The 7,991-nt window shown below is 35.1% G+C and overlaps 1 protein-coding gene across 1 annotated transcript in view; it reads right to left on the bottom strand.

Annotated features, from left to right (window-relative positions):
• Positions 1-352: 352 nt before the first annotated feature.
• Positions 353-7,991, bottom strand: part of kri (uracil phosphoribosyltransferase krishah) — a 71,839-nt gene continuing 64,200 nt past the window's right edge. Inside the window, exon 7 of the mRNA XM_081759601.1 lies at positions 353-7,184. The gene's annotated coding sequence lies outside the window, so the exon portion shown is untranslated. The remainder of the gene's footprint in view (positions 7,185-7,991) is intronic.

Raw genomic sequence — 7,991 nt, 5'->3', positions numbered from 1 at the left:
TTCGGCTTGGTTCCTTCGTCATATATTGGACACTATTTTAAAGTTCGACCGCCAGTCTTGACCGACCATTATTTTCCTTTTCTTCTACTGAAGACACCAGAGTTATTTCGAAAGCTTAAAAGCAAGTATTTAGCCTTTTCACATTGTTTCCACCGATAACAATCATGTAAATATCTTTCATTTTATTTCGATGTATATCTATCATACTATGGACAGATATTTAGATATATTACCGTACAAACTAAACCAGCAGACTAGTCTGTTCCATACTCGCAGAATTAAACTGAGCTATAACGTTATTTCCTCAAGAGAATACCACACATATTAGAGCAGGCATTAGAACTGCAATATGTAAAGTTATAATATTTATTTATTGTCTATCTTTAGCTCTAATGTAAAATACAATATGAAATACTATAGGAACGCAAATAGAACAATACTTTTTTTTTAATGTTTAACAATATATTTTAATATTTGGTAGCGATTTCTTTTCTCAACATGGTAACCCTGTAAAATCACAAATTACAAGAAAAATCAAATAGCTTTTTGTCATTTATTTCCATTTAAATCATTTTATATGTCCAAGAGATGGCTTCAGGCATATATGCAATTAATAATGCACTTTTTCTAAACATAGGATCTTGAATTGGTACATTATTAACCTCCGCCTTGGTGATTTTCTTAACGAATGCTTCATCTGCACCTGTGGGACTACAATCCACTGACTTTCCTCCTCAGTAAACTGTATATGTAATCTTACATAAAAACAGCACACGATAAAATCATGCCCTCATGAACATGAAGATTTTATCTTTGCTACTTTTATTCAAAATGACTTTTTAGAGCTTACTTCTGATCATAAACGATAATTAAGAATGATCATTTTACTGTAAATATGATTGAAGTTTTGAACTATTTCCTCTCTCATAAAAATAAATTAAATGACATCTGCACACAAAGTTATCTTACACGTACTAGAATTCGAAAATTGACTTTCTCTTTACATTTTTTGATCTTTGGTAACGTAATAAAAACAATTAACAATACCTTACAACACTCAATTTAGTATAAATATTAATAAATAATAATCAACAATGCCTTACAATATAATCAATTCATATTAATGGTAATACTACTTTTCATTATGTAAATCAAAAATACATTCAATGTTTTCGAATAACTTAATTTCTAAATGGGCAAAATTTCTTTTCACGATATTTTATTACATGTATTTTATCACAAGAAAATAGTGTAGCATTTCCCACCTTGAGATCTCACTTACATATAAAGCTTCATTAAGTATTACAACTGAACTGTAAATTAAAATATCAATCTTTGTCTTGCGCACGAACGCAAAGCTGCATGTCTGCAAACTTATTTTATTTGGTTCTACGAAACACACATACAGGATAGCTCAAAACACTTTCCCTACGAAACTCATATGTAATCTTAAGAATTAAAATTAAATGCTAAGATGAGAAACATATCTAGGATATAAGGTAGACTGTGATTCTCTTACCTTTCCTCACCAATTTCTTACTGCTAGTATCATAATTTTGTTCTCTCCTAGGAAACTGACTTTTGGGTCACCCTCTACCTTGACTTACATACTATTTTATTTCATCAGATTATTGTGACGAACGCAACGAACGAAAAACTTCAAAGTACACAATGCAAACTTAATGAATGTGAATTTATTTTAGCTCTACAACAATAGTGAATAAATAGTAAAATTATATACGCGTTAAAAGAATTTGACTTTTATATCAATTCTTCGCAGGAAAGCAATTTAGGAAAGAAAAATACTTAAATTAATAAGTAAACATAAATTTTAGTGAGTATGAATTTCGTATCATACTATTTCTCATAAAACTACTGTTTAATTAGTGCATCGATGTATATCATTTATGATGTCATATTCCAGTTACACATATACAGTATTGCAGAATTTACTGTACTACGGGATCTATCATTTATGATGTCATATTCCAGTTACACATATACAGTATTGCAGAATGTACTGTACTACGGGAAAATTTCTCATGAACAATGTGAAAAAGACGGAGAGTTTGATTTTGATCAGACAATTATTGCACATGGGCAACATACTGGTAAGAGCTAAGATCAAGGAGTATGAGGGATACATTCTCACTGAAGTATGTATTCACGCTCCTTTTCAATTTCATGCAATTTTCATCTCCGAAGTAAAAGAGTATAAATGTAGGTTGCGTTTGTGTTTCTACATATGTAAATAGATTATATTGTGATTAATGACCGGGAACCCCACGAAAGACATGTGGACTCGTTCAGACGCCACAATTCCATCCTGTGTGATGAAAGAATGAAAGAGAGCTGACGGCGAGGGTTCAGTGCAGACGAAATGAGTATGACCATTGGAGCCCATCTATTCGGTCATTCCGGAAATCGAGATTTCCGGAAATTAGAGATCTCACGTGCTATAGTGTGTAACCTAGAGGTGAGGAGAGAACGAGAGAGTGTGATAAAACCGCAAACCCGACCAGGAAGCCACGAAAGTTGTCTCAAAGAGACCGGTTATGACTCACACGTAGCAGAAGTATCCCAGCAAAAGTCGCTAGATACTTTAACCACAGAATATCAGTCAGTATCTGCGAGTGATGCCAGCACATGCATTATTCCTCACGAGATATTAGAACTAGGGTTCAATGGGTGAAGTGTTGTCTCTAATCCAAGAATCACACAAATGAACTAGTGCCGACAATTACAGTGGTAAAAACATGGTGCAAGTGACACTGGAGAATAGCATGTGAAGTGACGAATCATGCCTACATATTGTGACAATCTGATGGATGTGTGTGTGGACATGTCGCATGCCAAGTAGAGCTACTTACGAGACTGCATTGTTCATACTGTGGAATTTAGCGTCGGAGGAATCATGGTGTAGGCCTGTTTTTCATTATTTGGACTTGAACCCCTGGTGTTGGTGCCTAAAACAATGAATGCCGACGCCTATCTTACAATCCTAGACAATTCTACGATACCTACTCTCTGGCAGTTGTTCGGTAATAGGTTGTTTATGTTTTAACATGTCAATGCCAGCATCCATAAAGTGCACGCCATACAGAGCGGTTTGAGCAGAAGGTGCAAGTACTTGACTGTCCGTTCGAAACTCGACTTCAACAATATCTACCTTTGGGATCAGTTGGGGTAGCAGTTGACGGTCCGACCATACTATCCCAAAACCACAACCTCATTGTTTGCCATTTTGTAGGAAAAATGGGAAATAATACCTGCCGAAGTCTACTACAACCTTATGGTAAGTACCCCTACAAGAACCGAGATTTTATCATGGCTTGTGGCGGCCCTATGTCATACTGACTCCATTCCAGCGCCAAATATATCCAAACCGAGAAGTGGTGGTGATTAATGACAAGATAGTATATTAACAGACCAAAACCATATTCACGAAGAAATCAAATGTAGACTGGAAGCAGGGAATTTATGTATTATTCAATTCAAAATCTTTTGTCTTCGCGAATTCTGTCGAGGAATTTGAAGCTTAAAACATATAAAACGTTAATTATGCCTGTTGTGCTGTACGATTGCGAAAGATGGTCGCTTACTCTGAAAGAAAACGCACGCTGAAAGTATCAAAGAAAATTCTGAGACCAATATGAACAGGAACAGGAACCAAGAGGAACAGGAATGAAAAATGGCGGAAACTTCATAACAAGGAACTAATAATTTATACCGTTTACCAAACATTATTAGGGTCATCAAGTCTAGGAGGCTCCGGCGGCAGGTCAGTAGCCAGAATGAAAAAAAAAAATAAATAAATAAATAAAAAATAAATAAAAAAATAAAATAAATAAAAAAAAAGTAGAATGCTATAAAGATTTTAACTGGAAACCCAATCGGAAAACGACCATTAGGAAAACCTAGACGCAGATAGGACAATATTAAGATGGATTTCGCAGAAACAGGAATACAAAATAGAAATTGGATCCAGTTAGCTAAAGACAGAAGCCAATGGAGAGCTTTTGTGAACGCGGCATTGGACCTCTGGGTTCCATAGGCCATAAAGTGAGTGAATTAATGTATATAAAACAGGAAGAGCGGCAGATCCAATAAATAATTTAATATTTGCCTTATGGCTAAATTGTAGTGTCCTCATTTGATGTGGGAGATCCGGATTTAATTCCCTAGAATCTAGAACTCATAATAAAAGAAAGTCAATTTTTCATTAAGCTTTAGTGATGATATAATTCAAAGACTGATATTTATCTATGCATTATTATGTACAGTAGGATACGAGAATATTACCTACAACGAACTGATACTGAATAACCAAACTACTGCTACAGAAAGTAACTCTTTATTATTTAGCGAAAGCCATTCATGTCAAACTACTAGGTCGCCACGAGTATTATTGGTGTGGTAAGTCATTTCGTAGTCCCCACATTCTCCAGAGTATTTCGTCTGTTTCTCTCTTGATTACTGGGTGCGGAACCTCCTTCAAAGGCACGGTTCAATGAGGACATTCTTCAAGCGAAAAATTCACTGCTTGCTCAAACACTGAAAGAACATTATTAACAATACAAGAATTTCCTGTTTTACATCCAATTTCATTATCATCAAGAGATGCAATTGGATTATTAAGGGCGATCGGTGAAAGATTTATAGAAAAAGGGAAAGAAGCGTATGTTGTATTTATTGATCTAGAAAAGGCTTTTGACCGCGTGAATCGGGAATTGTTGTTGGGAGTTCTAACGAAGATAGGGTTGGAATGGAAAGATAGAAGACTCATAAGAAACTTATACATGAACCAACAAGTAAGTGTTAGGATAGGGAAAGAACTGACGGAAGAGAGTGCAATTGGAAGGGGAGTTCGGAAAGGATGCTGCCTCTCGCCAACACTATTTAATGTCTATCTAGAAGAGATAGTGAAAAAGAGCCTACATGATGATGATGGCATTTCGGTAGGAGGTAGAATGATTAGATGCATAAGATTTGCAGACGATATGGCGCTTGTTGCAGAATTTGAAAAGAAAATCAATAAAATGTTAGAAAAAATGAGAAAGGGCTTTGAAGAATATGGGATGAAAATAAATGTTAGAAAGACAAAAGCCATGGTGATTGGAACGAAGGGGTCTGTGTCAAATATAAAAGTAGGAGGGGAGAAAATAGAACAAGTGAATAGTTTTCGATACCTGGGTAGTATTCTTAGTAATGACATGAAGTGCGAACGTGAAATAAAAGCAAGGATAGGAATGGCGAAAGAAGCCTTTTTCGGAGGAAGAAAAGTCTGTTTTGTGGGACCTTGAATAAAGAGTTGAGAAAAAGACTCATAAAATGCTTCGTGTGGAGTGTTGTACTATATGGGGCGGAAACGTGGACATTACGTAAAGGTGACGAAAATCGACTGGAAGCCTTCGAAATGTGGGTGTGGAGAAGAATGGAAAGAATTAGTTGGGTCAAGCGGATAACGAATGAGAGAGTGTTAGAAATGGTGGGTGAGAAAAGAACACTTTTAGATATTATTAGGAAGAGGAAGAGAAACTGGTTGGGACATTGCCTAAGAAGAGATTGTATCACGAGGGACGTCCTAGAAGGTATGGTGGCGGGAAAGAGAGGGAGAGGGCGAAGGAGACTACAATTAATGGATGATATTAAAACAGAAAGATCATACGCGAAGACGAAGAGGTTAGCGGAGGACCGTGGAGAATTATACTTCAATAATGAAAAATGAAATGAAATCTTTAAGTTTTACGTCCCACGGTTATGCCGGTTAGGCTAAAGGAGACGGTGATGATGAGTGATGAATGAAATGGTGGAATGAAGAAAGTGGGAGGAAACGGGAGAACCCCGAGAAAACCCACGCACACGGTGTTTGTCCACCACAAAGTTCACTTGGCGGGGGCTGGGATCGAACCCGGGACCCCAAGCACCAGAGGTGAACGCTCTACCACTGAGCCACCGCGGCCCCTACTTCAATAATGAGTTTTACATCAAGCACTTCGTGATTGTTGTATTAGGGAGAAAATCTGGAATACCTTTTTGTACTCAGAATAGCTAGTTCTGGGATATATGAAATTTACGCCATGGATTGGGGTTAAATATACATAATTTGATAGAGCTTTACGAGTTCTATCGAATAATTAATTAAACGTAAAGAATCTAGCCGGGCACTCAAATTTATTTTCTGCTAAGTGCAGATAACAGACAGTGATTTAAATAATATTTTCAATCAATTATGCTGAAGTCAGAAATTGTAAATTCAGACAAAAAAAAAAAAAAAAAAAAAGTTTTGTATGATTGTGACACACAAATTAGAAAGAATTTGCAATGCACTAATCTGCTAATAATCTTTGTACCAGGTACCTGTTGCTTATTTAGTTGACGCATTGTAGTAGTATAACGTTCAAAAAACAAATATACCTTCTCTCACATTTGTTGATTTATAATTTTTTGACACATTTATCATACCTAATATATATACATATATAACAATAATAAATAAATGAACTATTTACAATAAACTTTGCCCATAGTGGTTACAATACCGGTATATTTAAGTTACTGATGGGTGATTATCTTAAAACTGAAACATTACATACTACAAAAGAAAATTTTCACTGAATATATAATAGTTTTAATAGGTACTTTTCACTTCGTAATGACATATTTAAAAAATCTTTTTGTAAAACTAATATGCTGGAAATGAGATCATATTTTTTGGTTAATTTTAACAACTTATGAATATCCGGGAAATGATATTTTTACTGTTATAAAACGACATAAATGAAAACATTACTTATGAACAGCAATATCAAGAAATTTAACACATAATCATGAATCAAGAAGATACATCTGAATAAACGTTTTCATAATTTTGAAAGGCTGTTGTACTTAAGCTGATCACACGCACTACCGTATCTTATATAATTACACATAAAGGAACAAATAATGTTATTTTATTGAAGTATACAACTTTTTATCTTCGAAGAAAAATTAAAAGTTCTTCAGATACTGTCATAATAAATACATATAAATCCCACTGCTTTGATATTTCACTTCGAGTCGACTCAACGTTTATCTTGCTTTACAAAACATACATAGCTGTTTCGTTAAATGATGAGTATTATTCTGCAGTAAAAATGTGAAGAAACATCATAGTCCTTGTCCTTCTGATCTGAATTTTCAACCTAGAATAGAATACAGATATCAACACAGATATTAAGTTGCAAGGATAATTTAAACAATACTTAGTTTTAAGTTCCTACATGTCAACTTTATGGTTCGTTATATATATATATATATATATATATATATATATATATATATATATATACAGTTTAACAATAGTTTATGAATGTAGGATAATAAAAAATCGGCCTGGCTTACCAGACGCAGATCCTGAACATGGTTAGGAATGTTCGTGTCACTTTTGTCTTATAGGCGCGAATATAATCCTGCTGTAGAACAAGGTGTCTATCAAACCTACCTAATTCTCTGATCCTTTTCCACCACCAAATTATGATTTTCCCAGACTCTGTCCCTATTATTTTCCTTACAAGGGGTATGGGTAACCTTGAATGCTCAGAATTGCAAGAAAATGTGCTTAGATTATAAATCGCTCATCCCTAAGACAGTGGTATAAATCATTCCCATTCAAAACATTGCTGTTGTCTGCTAGCGCTATTGATATTGTTTTTTCGCGTTATCAAAGTTCCTCTCTTAGACCTTGCATAGGTGATCATTCAAATTTCTCTCGTGATAAGACGCGCAGTTTTGCACGCGAATGGCTCGTATCATTGTTTTAGGGATGAGTGATTTATATCCCAAGCAGTTCCACGCTGTTCTGAGCGTTTGAAGTCACTCACGTCTCTTGTTAGTATAACTCATGAAAGATAACGTTTATTTGTAGTGTACTGCACATTTATTCTAAAGGTTATTCACGACCACGCTATATAATGGTCCTCACTTCTCTAGCATAGGCCTGGTTTGCAGAG

Source organism: Thermobia domestica, chromosome 5, assembly GCF_964235325.1.
Source record: "Thermobia domestica chromosome 5, izTheDome1.hap1.1, whole genome shotgun sequence".
NCBI classification, from domain to species: Eukaryota; Metazoa; Arthropoda; class Insecta; order Zygentoma; family Lepismatidae; genus Thermobia; species Thermobia domestica.
Note: the sequence above shows the minus strand (reverse complement) of the source record. Positions and strands in the feature narration are given on the sequence as shown.